Source organism: Xiphophorus hellerii, chromosome 22 (genome assembly GCF_003331165.1).
Source record: "Xiphophorus hellerii strain 12219 chromosome 22, Xiphophorus_hellerii-4.1, whole genome shotgun sequence".
Classification (NCBI taxonomy): domain Eukaryota; kingdom Metazoa; phylum Chordata; class Actinopteri; order Cyprinodontiformes; family Poeciliidae; genus Xiphophorus; species Xiphophorus hellerii.
In genome coordinates this window covers 7,591,750-7,616,431 of record NC_045693.1, presented here as the reverse complement: position 1 = coordinate 7,616,431, position 24,682 = coordinate 7,591,750, and the positions used below count along the sequence as shown (strand labels likewise).

Sequence of the window (24,682 nt, the reverse complement as noted above, 5' to 3'; positions counted from 1 at the left end):
TGGTTGTACTCAGGCTGCCTACTCAGAAGAAAGTTTGGAATAAATTACTTACAAGGGAAATACGAAAAGCTTAACTGTGTGGCCGTGGAGCATAGTGAGACAGGAACAAGGGCTGATGGCTACTCATAGCTGTGATTGATTTACCTCTTCAGTCAGAACTTAAATATGGAAACTGCATTAACTTAACAACGTTGTATTTCCAAGTACAAAAATAAGCTGTTGAAATACAGTTTTTTGTTTTTACTTTGGGCTTAATGTTTTTCATAAACAAGGTGCCATATTAAATATGAAGGTAGTGCTTGTGAAAAACTTCTCAGAAATCCCACCTCTCCTTATAAGACATGTATTGGCTCTGACTGTGTGGCGGCCCTTAGCTGTAGTACACAGACGGGTTTTGATTCATAATCTTTTCAAGACTTGAATTAACTGATTTGCTTGTGCACCTTTTTCCATCAACCTTTTTCCCTCACCCAATTTTCTTTTTACAACCTTGGACACATCAGTCTGTGAACAGTCAGCTTCTTTTCCAATCACTTTATGTGATTTACCCTCAATGACTGGACAATTATCTTCCCAATAACTATGAAGACGTAACGCAACATATTTATGTATGAAAAAATTATTTTCTCTTATATTCTTACTTTATTTTTATTATTCTGAGAAGCTTAATTACCTGTAATCCATAATCCATTCAAAATTAACAGAAATAAAAATAGTTACGCTGGATATGATTTTTACTTCTGAATTAAATCACTGGAAAAAAAAGAAGCTTTTATGCAACTGTATGCTACCTGTAGTTCTGAGTTAGCCTCTGGAAGCAGAAAAGGCTCAGATAAATGTACTAAAATCAAATTAGCAGACACTTTGGTTACATGAGTGTTTTTGTTTGAAAAAACCTCATCATCTTCTGTTTGTCACAATTGGAAAGCCAGTGGGATTTGTGCATTTATTCCTCCCCCACAGCCACCTCACACATACACACACAGCCCCACATTTCTATGTCCATACTATTATCCATTTTTCACGTCCAATTGCTCTGTTATGGTAATCGTTGAAGGCTCGCCATGGGCTGATTACTCACAGCTGACTTCAGAAGATTCTTGCTCCAGTCTCCTGCCGTTCTCCTGCTGGCTCTTAATGCACTATTAACCCATTCCTGCTTATTAATTCCTTCCCAGTCATTGCGAGGTGTCCACTCCATGATATCTGTCATCATTCCATGCCTATTAACTCCTCGGCCAATAGTTATTCCCAGTGTGCTGCCACATTTCTGCGCTTTTGCAATGCACCCCCCTTCCCCCCGTTCTACCCCCAGCCCAAATTGTCTTCCTACAGTCTGTTTAACAGGAGCCCTGATGAAGTAGGAATTCAAGACACTGACAGTATGAGGACAAGCTCCAGAATTTGTACTGTACAAGTACTATTGTAGTTTTTAATTTCTGTCAGTATTGGTGTGGGCTTTAACTAGATTTTTAAATGGGATCATAGTGCTACTACACTTTTTTTTTAAAAGTAAGCACTTCATGCATTGCCTGTTCAAATTTTTTTTTTAAAGCGCCTTCATTTTACTATGTAAATATTTATGTGCCTCTTATTTGATAATTACAGTATGGCCGATTGTCTTTCAGCAGGAAACAAGTTATGTAACCCCAACTGATGTAACGAGTAGCTTCTCATTTCTTAACCATGTTGGAAGAAACATCTTGTGGAAAAGATGTTGGTCTGTTTGACTTGAACTTGATGGTCTGCATGGATAAAGCAGAAAAAACATCTAAGGACTGAGGAGATGGCAGAAACTACTAAAACTGGTTTAAGGCACTGACGTACTTCATCTGAACTGCCGAAATTGGTTCTCAATAACCTAGACACCTGATGAGAATTGTGTCATTTGTTTAGTGCATGGTTCATAACTCTTATCAGGGGTCTCAAACTCCAGTCCTCGAGGGCCGCAGTCCTGCAACTTTTAGATGTGCCTCTGCTGCACCACACCTGAAAAGAATAATTAGGTCATTAGCAAGGCTCTGGAGAACTGATCTGCACAAGCAGGAGGTAATTAAGCCATTTCATTCCAGTGTTTTGTACCTGTGGCACATCTAAAAACTGCAGGACTGCGGCCCTCGAGGACTGGAGTTTGAGACCCCTGTCTTAGATGGAAATTGTTACTGTTCAAGAGAAGACTGGCGACAGAAAAGTGTGGCGCTTGCTTTGGGACTGTTTCATAAAATCAAAACTGAGGATGCAGGGAGGGAAGGGGAAGCCCCGCTGGTAGTGGCGTGACGTATACCGAAGCGGTAGGGGTGTTGCCCAGTTGGTCTGTGCTGTTGTATGAAAGGTGTGTGTGAATCTGAACGGTTCGCAACCACGTGACTGTACGTCGACTGTTCGGCTTTGGATGAAACATGTTGGGGCCTTTCAGAAATGTCTAACCCTTTATTAAAAACTGGAAGGAAAATAGGGAACACCATTAAGATTGGAGTATGTGGCAATGGAAGCAGGTCATGTGGTCTGAGTCCAGATTTACCCTGGTCTAAATTATGGGAGCATCAGGGTAAGAAGAGAGGAAAATGAAGTGATGCACCCAACATGGCTAGTGCTTACTCTAAAAGGAGCAGTGCAATGATTTGGAGTTGCTGCAGTTGGTCAGGTCAACGTTCAGCAACATAATGTGCCCAGAGAACGAGGTCAACTATCTGAATATACTGAACGACCACGTTGTTCCATCAATGTCTTTTCTTCCTTGATGGCATGGGCATATTCCAAGATGACGATGTCAGAATTCATCTGGCTAAAATTATGAAAGAGTAGTTCAGGGAATATGAGACATCATTTTCACACATGGATTGGCCACCACTGAGTCCAGACCTTAACCCCGCTAAGAATCAAAATAAGACTTTAGTGAAAGATTAATACCACACTGGATGGAAATAAATCTTGTGACATTACAGAAGCTTATCTAAACAATGCCACAGCACATGCATGCCAAAATCAAAGCTAAATAAAATATTACAGTGTGACCCCTTTTTTTGCCAGGCTTTGCATATTACTTGATTGATCCAATCTAGAAGATTTTGATATGCCCAAAATTTCATTTTTAGGTCTTACTGTTTTTGTAAACACATCATCTGTAACCTAAGTCTTTAGAAGTTATGGTTACGGTCAGGTTCTGTGCTTTTCTTTCCTTACTTTCCTACAGCTGTCATAAGTCTGTCTTTTAAAACTTTTTTTCTGGACAGAGATTTTCTCTCAGTACTTTATGTTTCCCACTATAAATCCTTATGGAAGGTTCTTGGACAAAATGCAGGAATATTCCGCACAGTGGATCTTGGCAGCTGACACTGGAACCACCGCTTGTGTCAGGGGTTGTGGTTTTGGACTGTCTAGAGATATATGTAGGAATGCTGGAATCACTCAAAGCCCTTCAGCTCTCCATGCGCAACCACACACTGTCTCAGGTTTCCTTCAGACCACATTAAAGTGCAGCAGTAGCACTAAGTGTGGTCTTTCTGATGGAACTTCGGCTGTTTTTTGTACAAGCTGGTCACCCAGAACTTTGCAGCCGTCAATCAGTTGGAAGCGTTGTTTGCTCAACATTTTTTTTTTCCCACGCACATGTTGGTCCCAAAGCAAACTTGACCACAAGTGGCTTCAAAGTGCCAAAGCAATGAAAATGGAAATTATAAAGACAGCTGTTACTGCAAATGATCTAAGACAAAAACTGCACACTGCCGTAATGGTTGTGTTGATATAATAAGATGATGCAGTCTATACAATCCAATTGTGGCTTCAACCAAAAATCTTGATAAATCCAACAAAGCTTTCATTGAAATGGTTACGACCAGATGAAATTTGGTCAAGTTTAGGTTGACCAAATTAAATCTCGTGGAAATAAGTTTAAAAGGTGCGGTACTGTCTGTCAAGCAACCTGTTTAAAGCTAAAAAAGCTAAACATTTTACTGATGACCCTCTGTGAACAAAGCATACATATGCACTTTTTATTTCCATTTTCTTTGTCAGAGGAGTGAGGCATCTTTTAAGTAATTTACTTGAAAGATTACTTAAAAGATTTTTTTAAGTAACTGCTCCCAACGCCAATAGCAGTTAAGAGTATTTTTGACAACTTACCTTTCAGCTCCTTAAGAGTGTAAATGCCTCCATACAATACAGCCAAACCTTTCCTGCCTGCTATCCACTCTGTTATCCCAATTCCTTCCCTTTCTCTTTTGTAACTTCCCATCTCATTCAGCTCTTACCCCAGTGATTTGGCATTCACACCAATTTGCCACTCACAATTCTGCTAATAACTCCGGCCTTTTATTACAGCAGCAATTCACAGCTCTGCTCTGAAAGTCGTAGCCTAGCTGTTCTCTTGTTACCATGCTAGCCTCCTTTGATTTCCAGTTGCATATATCAACCTTCAATTACAGACCTGGTCTGGAAATAGTCAAGCATGACTGCAGTGGCATTGGAGTTATTGCAATTACACTCAGGTAATTGAGCCGCCACGGGTGAAGATGTTAAACACTGTGTCTATAGTGGAGTCTGTGTTGCCACTGGCTCATTCTATTTCACTCCTTCTCTTCCTACATAAATGCTTGAAATGTTCTACCCCCTCTAATAAACCAGTTAGAGATAATAGCAGAAGTCTGCATTTTCAACAGGACTGACTGAGTCACTGAAGTGTTCAGAGAAGTTATTTTGGCTCGTAATTAGCTCTGATTTTATACACAAAAGTTTGCTCAGCTCTGAAATATCTGCTGATAGGACATTCTTCTGTGAAGAAAAATAATATTGAAATATGTTTCTGAAGATCTGATCAATATTTCTCAGTTACCTTATAGTTGATGTGAAGCTATTTCAAAGCGTTTTTCTTAAGCTCAAATAATACTCACTGAAACCTTTTTGCATTTGCATACTGCATTTAAGCTGAAAAACTGCAGTTTCAGTTTTCTGTCTGTAGCCCACTGTTGGAGTCTCTTTGTTTCACAGAGGGTGTGTACCTGCAGTTGTAAAAGTGTTTTAACTTTATTTTTATCATTTGAGCTTTATTGACACTTTCCCTAGAGATACTTTATGCTTAGGCTGATTTTAAAGTCACAGTACAGGAGACAGAAACAGAAAACGGAAAGGTACCATTTATTGACGCATTGAGAAATGGACTTCCTGGTCCATCTACGTTATTCTCCTGAGGTCAAGACCAAAAACTGATTCTGTTTCAAGATTTTCTTTTAGAGATAAAAAATTATGATTCCATCAGTTATGGCAAGTCATCCAGACCCTGAAGCAGCAAACAGATTACAATCCACATGTTTGACTGTTGGCAAAACAATCTTTTTCTAAAATGTGTTAATTTTATGGCAGATATAATGGGACACACACATTCCAAGAAGTTCCACCTCTGTTTTGTCAGTCCAAAAAACTGTACAATATCTTGGGGATAATGAAGATGTTCTTGGCAGGAAATCAGGGCTTTGTGATCTTTTCACTTTGGATGTCTCTCTTTATTGGTAATCCTGATCACTGACCATAACTGAGACAAGTGAGGCCTGCTCTGCTTTGTCTGTTTGTGACCTCCTAGATGAGTGGTTTATTGCCAGTCATAGACCAATGAGCCCCCTCCTATGTTGGGCACAGTAAACATTGCTTGGGAGATCACGGCTTGTTGATGATGTACTTGGCATCTGATTCATTTTTTTTTTAATCAGTGCTAATTTATAGGGATATTTCTCAAGGACTGGCCTAACATTTAATCAACACTTTGAATTGTATCACTAAAAAACAATTCTTAAAGAAAAAAAAAAAACATTTGCAAAATATTTATTCTCTTGGTAGTAACTTTAATTTTATTTATTTACTGGCACCAAGACACTTTATAATAAATAAAATTGCTATCATGGGGGTTTCTTTTTGTCTGATTTAAAAAAAAAAAAATTTTAATCAAAATTGAAAATTTTCAATTTAAAGTCCACTTGCATGACCTTCTTCATGGATATCTTCATCATTGTTGTAAAATTCATGCCTTCATTTTTAAAAATCTGCCTGCTTCATTGGAGAGTACCAGCAAGAAGGAAAGTCATCCTGGATTCGTTTCGTTTTGACTGCATGTTTTCAGACTGGAAAAAGAGCCTCTGTTGCTCATTGTGCCCATGGAGCTCGGCACTTCCCCCTATGAGTTTATCATGATACTTTCTGCCTCACCATGTACTAGTATGCATTTATGGCTAATCAGAGAGACTAAATATGTCACACATTAAATATTTCAGACTGTAGAACATCGGCATGTGTAACGTGTGTAATCAAACATTGAATATTGGCGGAGTAAACAGAGACTACAATGGGAATTGCCCAAGCTGCCTGCATCAGTCAGTGTGTGATATGGCGCCCCCAGAGGCACAGCTCATCACTGCCTCACATCACCTTCCTTCCATATATTTGAACAAGCAATTTCTAAATTCAGTTATTTCGACTTTTTAAATTTTGAAATCACACATAAGACAAATTCATAGAACAGACAAGTGGGTAAAATGACTTTTTCTTATCTTTGTTAGTGATTTACTTGTCATGACTACCTCCTTTGACTGCAAGTCACTTCAGCAAACAGATTTTTGTATTTACTCAATATGTTTGTCTGGTTTTAATTTAAAACATTTAAGTGTGACCCAAAATCAAAACCAGCAGATATACATAAGGAAGGAATTTGGACTTTACAGCACTGAAGAAGATATCATAAATGCTCTAAAAACAAACAAAGCATTTTCCTGCATCCTTTCTGTGTCCTTAAGTGACTCTGAATGTGTTCAGCATCCTTTCACCCAAGCTTGTGTGTGACAAAAAGTTGCTTAACGCAGAACTTTCACCGTGGGGCTATCACTGCTGTGGAGTTCTGCTATCAGCTGGCATCTGTCCACTCCTATCTTTCCTCTCTCTCTCTCTCTCTCCGCTGCACTGTTTTTCATTGCCTGTGTGAACCCAGCTTTTTTATTTCGAGCATCTGTATAGCTGCCTCTTTACCTTTCTCTCCTCTCTCCTGTGTGCCTCTGTCGTTCAGTCTGTCTGTATCCGCTGACCCTGTCCTCATTACCGTCACAACACTGCAGCAGCCGGTTGCCTGAGTCACAGCCACACCGCTGTCGATGCCTCTCTCGTCCCACTCCCATCCACTTAAACCTGTGTAGAGGGAGTGCTGGGGAAGAGAGAGAGAGATAGAGAAAGATGAGGAAGAGGTAAAGAGGCAAGGAGGGGAGATTCATAAAACACACATGGCTCTTTAGGCTGCTGGTTTAATATATTTAGTGTATTTTCTGAAGTATTGCATCTGAAAAATAATAACACACTGTGATAAACTTTAAGCTGGTTGACTCATTTGGGAGTAATTCTCAAAGGATCCACTTTGTGAATGTAATGACTGGGCAGACGGAGAGACAAGCAAGTAACACCTACATACGCAGACTACAAAGCCATCCCACAAAAACAAATCTGTTCCCATGGCAACCATTCACTGACTGACAGGCTAGTTCCAGGGAGCGAAAAAACTGCACAGCAGAGATTTTCTCTGCACATGATTAAAAGTATTTCTGAAATAAATAATAAATAGGCACATGTTAATAATGTCACTGAAGAAATACAACATTTAACTGCAGATGTCAATTTTTAGCAATATAGTTTATAATATAAACTTCATTTCCTGCTTGACAAGACAGTTGTGCGCACACCACTCAGATCCCTGTGACTGTTGGGAATTATTTTCAGGTGGGTTTTGTGCACAAGTGGTGCTTAACTGATTGTTTCTGGCAGCAGACAGTGCAGGTGGGACTGAGTCAAAATAAACTACCCATGGTGAAGGCAGCGAAGGAGCATGTCACCCAATCCTGCTCATGGCCCAGACGGAGAGGGGAAAAAATCGTTCTTCCATTTTTGGCAGTCATGTATGGCTGTGTGGTGCAACAGGATATTCACTGGGCACTGTGATGTTGCAAACCCACTTGAATTTTCAGTGTCACAACTCAATGAGGTGGATGAGTCACTCCGAAAAAAATTATGCGATTTTCAACACACAAATATGTCAACAGGAGGCGATTTTGATACTTTGGATGGATTCTGTGAGAGTTGTTCCTCTATGTAAGCTACTTTTGATGTTGTCTTTGGTTCTGGACAACACTCTGAGAACTATGGGCCTCTTTAGCAATGAACTTTTCTGTCTAACCCTCCTTTTGGAGAGTTATGATGACTTTATGTTGGACAATTGGCAAATCATCAGAATATCAAGGCCAATGTCCTGCATGTTTTAATTTTCCCTGGTTAAATACATCAGATCCAAGTGATTGGTTCATTTCCACACCTCTGCAGAACTTGATAAAATGTTTAGGAGCTAATTCAGTCATTTCAATCAGCATAGTTGCAGCACAAAAACATCTAAACAGTTTCAAATAACTGTCACAGGCCTACAGGCTTCCTCCTCTCTTTATTTATTGTTTATTTGATAGGGATAGATACAGGAAACAGATTAAGACAATCTGATGCTTGAATCACCTAAAAGGTTTCCTCTAAATACTATGGTTGTCATTAATGACAAATTCTTCCATTTTGTCTTAATCAAACTACATGGCATGTGTTTGAAAGTCAAGGACTGAGTGCATTTTCAAACTGCCATTGAAAGAATTGCTTCTTCCTCTCTGAATGTCCTGTCAGCCATGGGTTCTCCTCCAGGTTCAGTATTTATGATGTCATTCATACATTTTTTCCCAACAAAACCTGTCTCTGTTCTTAGCAGTGTGATGGTTGGTCCCCATTTTTAATTGATGTTGTGTAATAATCAAAGTTTCTAAAATATTCAGTTTTGGGATTAAACTGTAAGCCACAATCTTTAATGAGAACAAAAGTAATTCTTAATTAATCTCTATAAGAATTTCACTTTTTTAATTGAATTATTGAAATAAATATTTTTGACTATATTTTAATTCATTGTATTGTGCCTGTAGTGTTGGATAATTAACTACAACATTAAGAAATTATTTATTTTCAGAGGTTCTATCATTTAAAATAACATAATAGAGATGTAACAATTGTTTGAAATAATCTCAGCAGATGTTTGGAATACATACAGTACACAGTGATGGTGAGGGATTCATATGCAGTTTTGAAACAAGCCTTGGGAGCAGCAAATTGTTTGATATTTTCATCAAACATTAAACAAACACAGTGGTTTTACTGGTACATCCTCCCATGATGCTGCAGGGAACAACTTCCAGACTTCTTCAGGGTGCTAAAGACTTGCAACCAATTTCAGAACCACCTTCAAAATGTGTTCCAGCTTGAGGCAAGCACAAAAAACAAGGTAGATAAAAAGATAGGGAGCAGACGAGAAACCCAATGTAGGAATGTGGTGAAGGAGGAGGAGATAGTAAGTGCAGGTGCTTGTTGTGTGTCAGCAAGTGTCAGAGGGAGGAGAGGGTTGCGGGTTGAATTTAGCCAATCCTCTGTGCTGCACTCTCATCTGAATTAAACTGTGCAAAACAGGCCCCAGGGCTTGGTTGCTAAGCAGAGAGATGGGCTTGCCGATTTCCACCGAGACCTCAGCGGCAAAAGCCTCTCTGATGACCTGAACCAGACAGCCCATAATAATGAGCTGTGCCATGGCAACAATAGAGACCCCAAATAACGGGGTGCAGTGCTCGTTTGCCGTAAAAGGGGGAATTATGCATGTTCTGCCAGATCATTTGATTGTTCTGCTGCACCCCATGTTGTGACACAGAGTGACCACATAAATGTGCCATATGGAGCATATTTTCTCAGTGGTTTTTGCTTTAAAAAATTTTTGCCAAGAAAATATTCAGTGAAATTCTTCAATGAGGCAACACCAGGTAAACTGTGGTATGTCAAGTTTGGTTTCTCTTCCTCTTTGTCTGTCTCTCTGGTTGAGGATGGGCAAATTTCTGTCTATTGTTTAATTTGTAGCCATAGAGACATGTTGGCAACTTGGTAACCGTGGCAGCAGGGATCCTGTTTGTTTCCCAGAGAGCACTCAAGGTCCGCTCGTAAGGGCATTTTCTTGAGGTCTTGTTTTTCTTTTCCTCCTCCCTCTTCTCCAAGGGGGTATGGAGGTTGGTGCAACTGATTCAGGAATTGCTAGTGACCTTTCAGATTTTAGAGAGTGGAGAAGGCTAAACAAGCCAAAGTCTGTTACTCTGTCAACAAACACTTAAAGGTCTCAGGAGAAGTTGGGGGGCCTCTGGGGGCCTTGGAATGCTATTCATCTGGAGTGTAAGGCGAGCACGGCCAAGGATGCTTCAGTAGGGCACGTAAACAAGGACAAATGCCTAGCCGTTCTCGTAATAATCTGGTAGCGATATGCACACGCTGGCTGGGGCACTACGCGTGACTGCATGTTAAAGGTTAAGTGAAACATATGAATAATTATGTGCTGTCTCACTGATTCCCTTGTTTGGAGGTCTAGAAACAGTCACCAATATTAGCAGTGGCATTGCAGATGTAGATACATTTGTAGATGCAATGGCAAAGGCATGGTTATCTTTGTGCTGTGTGTGTGTGCGTGTGAGATGAGATGACTGACAGGGCTGCTGTGACATTTTTGGTGCCATTATAATTGTTTTTTTTTTTTCCCCCAACTGATTAATATAGATTTGGACATCGCTACCTTAGGGCAACTAAAATGTCATGACTGAAATGTGGTGTTTTTTTGCACTGAGACCATTTCCTTTCTGTTTCTCTTTGTGTTTTCTTGGAAAATGTTTCCTTTAACTAGAGATGGAATAATGGATATGTAAAATTTCTTTTATCGCTCATCCCTGTGAGACCAGGTCAAACATGCAGTGCATTATAAAGTATTGTTATTAGTTAGCTGTAACATATTTTGCCACATTAAGACCAAAGACTTCCCTTAGTCTGATTTGAAATTTGTGTGAAAACCAACAAAAAGTAGTCATTAATTTAAAAGGTAAAGTATTCCTTTTGAATCAAAGTATGCCTCCCATCATAATTGTAGTATTCAAGATCACCTAACCTGTCAAGACCAAGAATTTGAGACAGGTGTGACCAAGATTAAACTAATTTGAAATTTGTTTCAATACCATCACTGTCAATATAACAATGTTGTTATGCTGTACATGTTCAAAGAAAATCTGAATTTTCAAAAATGTCAAAGGTAAAGTTGTATTACAATATAACCAGGACATTTACACTAAATTGTATTTGTATTGAAATTAAATTACACTCACTCATGTCTTCATGAAAATTAAGGTGTAAAATGTGTGTCCGAGAGTATTAGGGGATAACTAAAGTGGGTTGGATACATATGTACAACACAATAACGATTTCTTTGTGAAAATTATTTAAAACTCTTTACAATTTTCTTTACACGTAGCAATTGTCTTTCTGCTTTCAAGGGACTTCATGTGCATGATTTATTTTGCAAGGCAGTGTAAGAAAGGAGACATTTTTCTGATCTTTAAAGGAGCCTATTAGGTTCCCTGGAAAGCAACCTCATAACACACTGCTATTAATATGACACAGCAAGTTCCCAAGAGTAAAATTTAAGCAGTTTAAGTAAAAATGTGTTGACCCTTGCCTTACCATCAGGCCACTTCTCCACACACCAGCGTCATCTCGCATTTACAGAGCACTGACTCTTCCAACATTTAAAGCCCACATTTACAGAAATGTTAATTAACCAGCATACTAAGAACAAATACCATCAGCAGATGAAGAAAAGCACATTTTAAATGACAGTGTTAGTCGTGGCCCAATGTGGCCAATGCAATTAGCTGCTGCCAGCCAAGGCGACTGTGGCGATTTTTCTTGCTTAACTCATTAGAGGGGTCTCCGGCAGTGTGCTCACTCATGTCAAGTCTGCATAATTACTTTAAAACAAGGGGGGGAAGAAATCAAAGTAGCCACTGTCTGGTATTGTTCACTGCCCCCTCATCTTGGAATTTAATTAGGCGTTCCTTTTAATAAAAGCCCATTTGGGATGAAACGCCAACGATAATAGTATTCCGATCCCCTAAAGGCTGTCACGTCTTCATCCGCTGCTCAGATGGACATTGAGCAGCGGATGACATTATGGCTTATTTTATAGGAAAATATCAAAGCTCTTTTGTGAGATGGGGGAAGAATTATGAATAAACACTAAAGAATGATTTGCAAAGATTAAAAACTAAAAGTAATAAAGATCAAAAACGTTTTTTTTTTTAATTGTGTTATTTGAATAATTCAATATCAGCCCTTTTATGAAATAGCATAAAACTTTACTTTTTGCTTTGACTATCACAATCTAATACTATTGTTTGTTGAGATGCTTAATGATGGTGTATAATTTCAAGACAACACAATTGCCTTGAGCAGGGTCTTCACTGAGTTTAGTGTCTGCCAATGAGCTTGGGGGCATTTCAGAAGGTCCAGCTCTGAGGCTTCGCCTCACATCCAGCCTCACACCAACAAAACTCCAGCCACATAAGGTCTTACCAACTAAATCAGACCCTTCCACTCAGGTGCACAGCCACAATTTCATATTTAATTGGTCACAGGTGATTTGCCCTTTTTCCAGAAGTGGTGATGGCTGTTGGATGGTCTGGCATCTGTATACATGGCCAGGCCCTCCAGGAAACAAGTTCAGTCCTAAGTCCCCTATCTGATGAATTCATAATATGGATGTGGATCAGTAAAGTGCCACCTCTTTAACTCTCCCCATAAGCTTTTGTTAGGGTCCAGCCACCCTGCAAGAATAAGACAACAGACGGATAGATGGTTGGACTGTTATTTGACTAAAATAAAATCTGATTTTATTTGATTTAAAAAATATATTTTTGATTTCAAAAAGTATAGAAAAGCAAGCTATTTGTAATTTTTAAATGTTTTCGAACTCTAGTCATATTCAATAACTAAAATATGATAAGATACTGATGAGGATCGATTGGAAGATTGAAAGTACATTTTGACAAAAACTTTTAAAAAGGGATCAACTTTTTTCTTGGTTTAATGAAATATTCCCGTCTTCTAAGAAATGAAATGTCAGGTTTTCATTGTGAAGAATCATCATAATTACTGGAAATATAAACTTAAAACATTGGTCTATTTGTAATTAATCTTTATGATGTGTTCCAGTTGCTGAAATACAAATATATATGAAATAGATATTTTCTTTGCTTATTCAGGTACAAGGTAAGAGGCATCATGTGTATAATAACAGTTTGTATGGTGAAATATCTATAACATGATTATCAAAAACTGATATTGAATAGATGATAATAGATGATGATCTGGATTAAGCTGGTACATTTCTCTGCCTTTTCGTTTTGGGTTTTGCACTGGATCACTTAAATCTGCATATCTATTTTCACCGTCAGCATTTTCAATAACTCTTTCAAACCCACTCCAGTTATAAATATAGTGCATGGGCCAAAAGGATGATGCACCAGAGTAACAAATCAAGTGTATTTTTGTTGCTCAGCATTCCAAATGATAGAAATGTCATTTACATGGCCCGTCATTGTTTGTTTTCCTGCATAATTTCCCATAATTCAGACCAGAAATGGGCAACTGCCTTATTAAGATACATTTTGACTTGCTTTATCAGTCAAATGACCATCTACTGATCTGACAGCATGCCATTAACACATACACATTTCTCATATTGATACTCTGGACATAGATATTCTATTCTAGTTTCTTTTTACTTCTTATCCAGATTTGGAAATTAGTGAAAGCCAATTCCAAATCCATTCCGACACAAACTTATAATCTTCTTAGTATTTCCATGGCCCAATTCCACTATAAATGAATACTTCTGCATTAACCAGGCATTAGTCTCTTGGGGACTGAAGGCAAAAATTTACCTGACCTCGCTTTTGGTCTCAATGCAACCCAGATAGGGTATGCAAGTTAATGCACATTTAGCACATACCACAATCACACTTAAAGCACTTTGTAGACATGTAAATGTTGGAAGTGTGCCTCGTTTATGTCTAATTTCCACAATTGGTATACTGGATACCTGCAGTTATACTTGTTGTGTGAGTTAATTTTGAATGTGCTGGAGAACAAGACACAAAAACGTATAGAGTCAGCAAAAACACAGGGAAGATGCATATAACTTTTAAACAATGGCTTACAATAACATTTATATATTGTATACTTTAGATACCCAAAACTCATCCTTTACAACTTGTATATGTGTGCAAAAGGAATACTGTGCAGTTAGCATTCTGAAATTTTTTAGGTAGATGACCGTGATTACACTTTAGTCATGTTGGTTTGTTAGAAGACACTTGTTTTTGCTTTTTATATGGTCCAAGAGCCACTTATTCTCCTTATGTCCTTGATTTCACCTGGACTCTCTTTGTAAATAACTTGTTTGTTTCAATATATTTCTCCTTTGAATTCTGATGACACATTTTTGCCCATAAATTCATGTGTTTTGAAGGGATTGATTTCTTCTTGGAAATGAAGGTGACAGCAAAGATATGTAAACACTTAAGAATCAACAAGGACCGACAGAAACACAATATAAGAGCCCTGGATCAAACATTCACCTCAAAGGGAACACCAATCTTTCAGTGATTGGTTGCTCTCACTTGTATCTCATAACAGAAGGAAAGAAAAAGTTTAATTTCAAAGCAAACTGTACAATGTATTCTTTATAGAGCAGTCAGAAATTTCAATTAACATTGTGTTTTGGTATTTCTGAAGTTTCTGTCACATTGAAGACTAAAATAATATCTATATCAAAGAAAAGATAACAAAGTGATCCTTGTCATTCCTAGCTGCACCTTAACTTCAGGACTTTGAAGTATTTACACAGAGCATTCCATCTGTCCTGATGAAGCTTTTATGGGTGTTTTTGTTTTCCTTGGTTCTTTTCAATGAAAACATCAAGGACGTTAGCCGCTAACAAACAACTTTCGAGATTGTCTTTAAGTGGTTCTACGTAGACAAAAGTAAAGAACTTCTCAGTACATTTAAGCTGGCTTTGTGTTAGAAGTGGTATAAAATATTTGATGACTGTGAAGGTGAGTGACGGACTGACAGGCTGTCCAGTTCATAAAATACCTTTTGTCTCACGACAGCTGGATGAGATGAAAAAGAATCACCCACTCGTCTGTCCATCCATCCATCCATCCATCCATCAATCTCTACCAGTTGTTCATCATTCCATCCATCCATCCATCCATCTGTCCAACCAAGCACCAATATATCCATTAATTTACCAATTTCACCCTCTATCCATTTATCCACATACTAAACTGTCCATCCATCCATCCACCCACCCACCGACAGATACCGGTTTAGCTGCAAGTTGAAAGGATTTGGAGTCCATACTCAATAAAACCACAAATAAAAGAAAGATGTTGACTCATGATTAAATTACATTAAATGACATAAATTCCCTATGGTACAACAAGTTTTACAGCATTGTGAGGAAGATGAGCTTGCGAAGCCAAAAGCATTTCATGGAAATGTGCTCAGAATTAGTGACAGGGAGAGAAAGAGGGGAAGCGCAGGGAGGAGGAGTGCAAGAAAGCAGAGGCCGAGTGAGAAGCTAATTAAAAAGATAAGTGACCAGCAGTTGTGGCCTGTCAGGGTGCAGAGCCACAGCTGAAGTTAACCCGCTTTATGCTGGATGGCAGCAGCTGACAGTCCCAACTGAAGCTTTGTATGGCCTCACCTGTGATGGAGGGGCTCTCTGTTCGCAGGTGAAGGGCTACACAGGCTGAGCTGGCACTTATACACTCTATTAGACACACACACACACACGCACTCACACGCCCACAACTATTCGGCCTTCTCTTTCCCACTGTCTTGGTGCTTTTCTCTGATTCTTATTCTCTCCTTCCCCGGCCTCCTGTGACAGATCCAGGCGGTGGGTGGTGGCGCTGGCACATTGTTTCCTCCTCTGTCTCGTTCTCTCTCTCTCTCTCGCTCGCCTCTCTTTTCCTCTCTCCAACATGCACAGATACACACACCTACACTCCAACGTGGGGTTATAATTAATACTTCTCCCATATCCATATTTCATACTGTTTGCTTAGAAAGAGCCACGGCTCTGGAGTGTTGTGAGGGAGAGGAAGGGATGCTAAAAAAGATTCAGAAAAGATTAATTAAAGGTGGAAGAGGGGAAGAAAAGGGATGTGTCCGGGGAAAGCAGCAAGCTCTGCACAATGCGGCGCACTTCATTTGAATAACGGAGCAGTGTGTTTTTCTACTGTTTATATGTGTGTGTGTCATGGCGACACCACTCTACCTGAAATGAAGGATAACAACCACACAGGATTAGAAAACGCGCCATCTATCCTCCAAGTCTCCCCCTTCCTATCCCTCCGCATCCTCCCCCACTTTCTCCACATTATTTGTATTCAAGGTTTTTCAAAATGACATTGCAATCTGATGATGCACCAGCCCATTATATTGTCTAGCAGGACAAATACCCCACCGTTTTTCTGTGTAGAACTAACACAATTTTTCCATGTCAAAGTCGGGGTGTGCGTGCGCGTGTGTGAATGAGATAGAGGGTATGGGGTAGGAGCATTGGTAATATTCTGACCATCCAGGGTGGAGGCAGGGCCCGGGAATATTGTCATTAATCCTGGAGGAGGGCCACAGCGCACTCGGATTATTAGAGAAATAAATTTGCATGCTGCATATGAGCCAGGTGAAAAGCACCGAAGGCGCAAATTATATTTCCCTGACAGGCCGAGTGGGAGAATGGAGGCTGCCACCATCTTGCTCCAGTCCACACAGACTAACGCACACATTCACAGAGGTACAGAGCTTTGAAATTAAATATTCACACCCCAAATTTTTTGTTTATATTTTGCAACTTACAACCACAAACTTAATTGCATGTTTGCATGGTTGTACGCGATGGATCAACACAATGTGCCTAATTGTGAGAGGTAAAGATAATGATGCAGGGTTTTCAACATTTCTTACAATCAAAATCTCAAAAATATAATGTTTAGGTAAGACTAACCTCATTTTCTCTAATACATCTAAATAAAAAAGTTGAGCAAATTGTCTTCAGAGGTCCCTGAATTAGAAAATAGAGTCCACCTGTGTGTACTTCAATTTCAGTACAAATTCAATTGTCCAGTTGAGGCTTAGAGGTTTGTTAGAGAGTATTTGTGAACAAACAGCTTCATGAAGAACAAGGAACAAAACAAACCACTCAGTTATAAAGTTGTAGAGAAGTTGAAATCAGGGATGGGTTGTAAGACAATATCCTAAGCTTTGGACATCACTTGGAGCACAATTCAGTGTGTAGAGTATAGCATAACAGCAAACCTAATGACAGTTCAGGTCATCCACCTAAACTGACAGGTTGGCCAAAAAGAACATTCATCAGAGAAGCAGCCAAGAGGCCCATGTAACTTTGGAGGTGCTGCAGAGATTCAAGATAAATATTAGTTGTGCACTTCAGATATCTTTCTTCGATGGAGGAGGAGCAAGAAGAAAAGTAGTGTTAAACAAAGCTGCAGTTCTGTAGTCAGTTTACCAAAAGCCATGTAGGTGCTTACAATAAATATGTGGATGAAGGTACTCTGATCAGATTAGACCAACATTGACAATCCTGGAAGAAAGACCGGTTAGACACACTAAACCACTTGAAGCTGAGGTGGAGATTCAAATTAATTATATTGTCAGAGAAATGTATGTTAGTTTACATCAGAGCATATTTATTTGTTTGAAGGGCCCTATTAAAGTCAAGACTTGAAAATTTGCAGTGAGACATAAAAACTGATGTTCACAGAACCTTTCCAGCCAATCTCCAGCTTGTGCTGTTCTGCACAAAAGTCTCTTCAGTCTCTAGTGGTACAAAGCTGGTAAGGCAAGCCAGTTTTATGTGTGTAGCACATTTTCAGCAGGAAGAAATTATTAGAAGGAAAGCAAAGCAACAAACAAGCAAAGGAACATTGGTAGACATATGTGGCAGCTGCAAATGCAGTTAAATGTGGTTCTGCAAATAATTGACCTGGACTCATTTTATTTCCACATCAGAATTGCAGTATTCACTCTGCTGTGTTGCTCTAACACGCAAATACTCAATAAAGTACATTAGGGTTTGTGTTTACAGCACAACCAAATGCGGGGAAAAATCGTCAAGGGGTAATGCCACTACAAGGCACTGTGCTTTAGATACAGTCCCTCAAAAGGCTGAACATTTCTATATTTCTGTACGTGAAAGAAGAATGAGCAGGACTGTACTTTGTTTCTTGCTTATCTTCCTGTACAAACGAATTTACAAAGAGACACAAGTAGTACTTAGCTTGTGTGTAGGTATAGACAAACCCCTGAGGAATGAAAGCTATGTGAGGACATTTTCAACATTTTCATCCAAGCATGTGTGTAAACCACCTTGTTTTTTAGATGCGTGTGTGTGTATTTCGATGGGTCCTGTGGCTTTGGGCTGTCCTCTAACCCTGCCTGTAATGGTCCATGCAGGCTCGGCTTAATGGGGTAGACACTGGTGTCAACTTCATTACTTTGCATCTATCGCCAAGAAGAAAAGTCTCTCCTCGCTCGCACTTTGACCACGCTTCGTTAGTGTCTCCTGCCCCCTTTGCCTTTCTCAAACCTCTAAAAGGAAATGTGAAACACTTTCAGAAGTACACTGATGAGATAATTTAGCTTCAAGCTGATTCAGTTGTATTTACTTCAAATGAGGCTATTTGGAGATGTGTCAAATAAGGATTAAAAATCCGACTATGGCTTATACATAGCACACAATCTGCAAATTGCAGAACTTCATGATTTGTGTCTATAAATTGGTAGATGGTCCTGAAATGAGGGCTGTAAGACTACACAACAGTCATAGTTTGTTACAGCCTTGGTTTTTGGGTCATAGTTTCATACACTTATGGTACAAAAGGCAAAATAAACAGATGCTGAATGCCAAGTCCCTTTTCATCTATTTTAAACAGAAACACGACCTTAGAAAAACAAATCAGTCTCATTAATGAAAAGGCTTTAAAGTAGCAGGCTATCCATTACAAGGCAGGATTTGTTTGCTAACTGCACTATGTTTGATTTAACTATTCTAAATTACAAACATAAATTTACTGTTGATCTCAACGGGCCAACTATAAGTCTGATCACCACTGATTGTACCGAAAAACGAGAATCAGAATCAATTCTGATCAGTGAACTCACCATTCCCAGGAGCTAGCAGGTTGCTGTCCGCAATTCTTTATTGCAAGGAAGATGTTCTCACATGAAGAGTTAATACATGCATAACCTCTAATTGTACTGTAATAAATATGAGACTCTGGCCTTCAATTCAAATCAAACAATAGTTATTATAGAAAAGCGACATTGCTTCTGAGAGATGCATTGGTTACCTTCCAGGTCCAAGATTATGTTATGATGGACGATTCAGTTTGAAGAGACTGGCAAATCAAGCCAGCTCCTTACAGCAAAGGCCTGATTAAAGCAGCATTAAAAAAGATTAAAGAAGCACTTCAGTAGAGATGTTTCCCTAGACCATACAGATGAAGACACATGGTTCTATATGTCCACTGCAGTGTTTCTGTCAGTCATCTTTCATCTCTTGGCCTGTGCCTATAGGCAGAGAGCGAGCAGCAGGCGGTGTCATTCTGTTCTAAAGTCCCTAGTTAGGCATGCATATATTCCTATTATAGTCAGTGCTCCCGGAACAAGACAACAGAGAGCAAACAGAATGACCTTGAAATATTTATCCCCAGCTTCGCTTCGGAGAATTAAGTTTGGTGTCAGGGGCAACTCGCAGCTATCCAGTTTCACTTTGTGTGGAAGGATACGTGCCTGCGTACACAAAACCCACACACATACACACATCGTGTCCTCCTTTAGCCGGCTGTGTAGAGTGAGACAAACGGCTCATGTACCATCTTGCAGTGTTGAATATTGAAAGCGGTCAGGGAGGCAAGGCTTTGATTGGGACAATAAAGGCTGATGAGCAGGATCTTAGAGCATGGGAGAGGAGAGCATGCATGGGTGTGTATTTGTGTGTGTGTGTCTGTGTGTCACAGTGCAAGAGAAAAAGCCAAAACCATGAAGTGGATGCCAAGAGCTGCTAGGCCCAAAATACTGTTACTTTGTTTTGGTGTGTGGGGGTGGGTGTGTGTGTGTAGAAGGGAAAAGGATGCTTAAGAACGGTGCAAATGACCCAATCTGAGTAAATGTGGGTCAGACACGAGACTTGCTAAAGTTGTAGGTTTTACTTTCATGACCCACGATGCCTCTTTGTGCCTCCCTGTTATGAGACTGATTACAGACTGGTATCAAAAGGCATTTTTGTAGTTTTTTAAACAAATTATTTGACAGATGCATCCCTAGCAAAGGGGACTAATTGGTGAAACAGAGTTATGATGGCACAAACAAGACATATGAGCTGTCATAAAATTGATGGGGTTAATTTGAAGGCAAACCAGAGAGACAGAAAACCTAAGATTTGTGTTATAATTACCCATTGAATCATAAAACACTAATTATGAAAGGTCAAAGATAAGTCAGAAAGTGAAGCTGTAAACTGACTTTATGATTATACCTGACACTTTATGTTGCAAGTGTAAGCTTAGGTATGCTTGTTCTTCAATAAAACATGTAATAGCAAACTCAAGTCTACTGAATTAATAAAAGGATTTTGACTCTCATAGGCAACTAAACTTAACACAACAATAATTTCTGATTAGTTGACTGGTTGTTCTTTGTAACAGTGCTTCTTGGTTTTAAATCTTGTACCACTGGAAAACATACTTATTGATACTTAAATCTTTGTGAGGAAAATGCAAATGAGTTTAACTTTTTTTACTTTTTACACTGCTCTTTTACACTTTTGCTAGATTCATATGCATACTCCTTTTTGCTGGTGTATGATGATCCATTTAATGCAGCCTGAGTTGTCTGGACAGAGGTGCTACCTGCAAATGTGTGATCAAATCCACTAAAAACGAGCTTCTAAAATATTATCACTGCTTATTTTTGTGTTGTCCAGCTTTAAAAATTGAATAGATAAGAAATAAATGAAAAAGAAAATCTTGAGTTCATGAACTCATCAGACCAAAATATTACTATCCAAAATCGCAAGAATGCCACTCATAGATCAGCAATGAGTGCGTGAATGAAATCGCAAGGAGCTAAAAAGCATCTGTCTCCTTCCACAGGATTCACCATCAGGGTCCACCATCTGAAAATGGAGACAGTACAGCACAACTGTAAACCAACCAAGACTGGCTAACCTAAACTGACAGCTTGGCCAATGACATCACAAATCACAGAAGAAGCCATGAGCCTCAAGGTATGTCTGGAGGTGCTGCAGATGACAGAGTAACTGTTCTTAGCACTTTTTAACATTTTAAGAGGTATGGATACTTTTTCAAAGTACGGTATATGTACTGACAGAACATTTCGGGAATGAAGTTCTTAATCATGCACAAATTTAGTGTTGGCTTTTTATTTTAAAATCCAGTCCCCCTGCATATCAGACAGAAATATTTGTCTTTCCTTTTGTAAAACTCTTCACAAAGTTTAAATCCCAGTCCTATTTTATCATTACGACTTTTCAACCCCAGATGATGAAGAATCACCAACAACTTCTTGATATCTATTTAGACGTTTCGCTAATTATCCATCACAGAATATCTGAAGGGACATCTGTACAGAAGATGTATGATGGGATGCTTTGCCAAAAGCCTCTTTGTTGTACTTATGTAATTGTCATGTTCATTGGGAATTTTTTATTGATACAATAACAAAGCACATGTCCACAAATTAGCTTCACTTTCTCCCATTCAACTTCTCATTGTCTGCAATGCCTGTGAGGGCTTAGAATAATGGATGATTGGAGAGGAGAAAGGAATCAGTGAGAAGCGTGTGTGTGTGTGTGTGTATGCGTGCAGCCTTTGGCAGTGTGGTAAAGAAAAGCCTCCCGGATTGTTTGAGCCCAGTGGAAGGAAGCCTGCCAGTTTCTCCACCACCGGGACTCTCTGACCTGCGCTTGTGTTTGTTTGTGTGTGTGTGTGTTTTTATTATGATTGTGAAGCCTTCATATGGTTCTGTATGCGTCCAATCTCTGTACATTTATATAGAGCATGTGAATGCGCGTACTTGTGTTTCCGTCCATTCCTGAGATTGGTCATTGGCCACATGCACCTGTGTGTTGTGGGTGTAGGTGAGTGTGTACATGTGTGGGAAGCAAGCAGATGAAGAGAAGACTCTCCTCATATTCAGCGTGATCTGAAGCCTCACCTATGTCAATATATTTAGTGTACAACCCAGCTCCGTCTCTCATTATGCATTCTCATCTACTGCTCGTTGTTGTGAATCTTACATCTCAATTAGCCTCTGTGTTCTGGACATAATCCAGCATTATTTGTGGCAAGCAACGGGATATTAAAGCAACTAAAAATGGCATCAAAAGCAAATATGAAGAGCAATAGTTTTCCTCATAAATATGAATGCTATGACATTGTTTTGCTGTATGGTTTTGTCCTTCTATTCTGCATGCGTGGTTAAATTAGACATAAGTGTGACTATTAAAAGGTTATTTGGCTGTTATAATGGCTACTTGCAGCTTTTTGGGAGGTTATTGTCCTGTTGATGACACATTTTGGGCCATGCTTCAGCTGTTGAACAGATGGCCTCACATCTGACTCTGGAGTACAGAGACATTCACAGTTTACTCATTGACTGCAAGGTGTCCAGGTTGTCTGGTTGAAAGACAAGCCCAAACCATCAACCTTACAACTCTTTGCTTGCCAGTTGGCATGAGATCTCCACACACCAGACCTTATTTCAATAGTCTTGGTCTATATCTATGTTGTTTTTGGCAAATGTTAGTCTGGCATTCATGATTTTCCAGTTTGGGCAGTGTGAATGTACTTGAGTTTATTTAAGGACAAAAAATATATATATGATGATTAAATCTGAGATTTAAAAAAAAAATTAATGGTGGATAAAATTTAATTCTGTAAAATGATGGATTGACCTTAAATTATGGGCAGCAAACAGTTGCTGTCGTTATTTCATTGCAGATGTATTTCCACCATAGCATTTAGTTAATGCACACCTGTAAGTTCTGGATCAGAATGGTGCCAAATCTCATGTCTTAACAGAAATGGTGAAATCGATGATGATTTTGAAGAAGAGCTGGTACTCTGTATTTGTAATCCCGTGGAGGCTGCAAAAATTGGCTTTTCTTAGATCTTAAAAAATATTCTTCCCCTTAATTCAAATGCTTTTTATTACATTGTTGAAAGTTACTCACATGGCTGTAGCCTTCAAAAATCTGTTTCTTAGAATAAACCAACCCTGTTGAAAACAGTGGCAACTTTTAGGAAAGAGTGAATATCTTATTCACAAAAACAAAATTAGCTACAGGCAATTTCAAACTCCTGCCGCTCTGATCATTAAAACAAGAATACTCCATGGCTATTACTCTCCAGTGAGAAAATTTACTATTTTGTGATTTAGTTAAACTGACTCTTTATACACTTACCTCCTCTTTGAGTTGGTATTGTTAAGATGTTTCGATCCACCAGTGAAAGAGTCGGATCAAAGCCTTGCTGAAGGGCACCTTGACAGTAACTGCTCAAGGAGGAAGCAGCTTTACTTTGACATACTTCAGGTTTTAAAACGCTGCCAGTGCCTTGTCAGCATAATCTTGGATCCTGGCCCAGGGAGTTCTCCTTAATCTTACATTACCATATCTGCTATAGAGGGGCCATATGAACCTGTGAAATGGGAGCAGAATCCCAGATACATACACAAGTGAATACACACACATTTTATCTGTTTACTGGACCCTTTGTTTTTGAGTGGGCTTTAATTGTGTCTGACAGGATGTAAATTTCCCTCCAACGTGTACTGCTACTATAATACCCTTTATGAAACTTTCCCTGTGACTTCTTACTGAAGAGTAACAGATCAAAAGTAAAGACTTTGACAAAGCAAACAACCGTAATCATTTTTTTTACAACCAGTGCTTAAATGCCCTATATTTATAAAGGTAAAATCAGAGGCATATTCAATAACTTTTTGCAGCTCTTCACAGTTATTCTGAGCAGCTGCAGCTTGTTCCATTTTTATAGAGATGGTTCATTCATCATTAGATGGATGTCTGTTCATGTAAAACTTGTGGGTCACCATTTTCTTGTACGGATATTGCTTTTTCTGATGGTATTGTAATAAAGCTGCAAGAAGAAAAAAAGAATCAAGGTATCTGCAGGATAAAGCTGATTTTGCTAAAATACGTCCTCATGAGGCACAGAGCCTGATGTTTTTTTTTTTTTAGCTCGTTGGACATGGTGACCACCTTATTGAGTAAGAAATTCCTGGCAAACCTTGAAGAATCACACTTCTTTATATTTTATTGAATCTGAAACTGAAATAAATTCAATGATTACTTTGCATCCAGAAATGTGAATTTCCTGTTGCCCTATAGCATTTATTTTGCCTACACCTATGGAGCAATTTAATAAGCCACTAACTCTGAAATAATTTATATTTTTAATTTAATACATCGAAACTACATTCCACAGAAAACACAAATCTGGGAGTCTATTAAGACTGAACTGCATATTGTATTGAATCCCTTTGATTGTTTTACTATTGGTAGTGCAATTGATCGGTTTTGTGAGTTATTCTGCTGTAATATTATTGTCTTTGTGTACATTTCATGTATATGTAGGCGTCTAAT

The 24,682-nt window shown here is 39.0% G+C and overlaps 1 long non-coding RNA gene across 1 annotated transcript in view; it reads left to right on the top strand.

The window, feature by feature from the left end:
* LOC116712613 (uncharacterized) overlaps nt 1-24,269 on the top strand; it is a 48,886-nt gene extending 24,617 nt beyond the window's left edge. The window contains exons 2-3 of the long non-coding RNA XR_004337591.1: nt 21,150-21,283; nt 21,558-24,269. This is a non-coding gene — a long non-coding RNA (uncharacterized LOC116712613). The remainder of the gene's footprint in view (nt 1-21,149; nt 21,284-21,557) is intronic.
* Nucleotides 24,270-24,682: the final 413 nt, after the last annotated feature.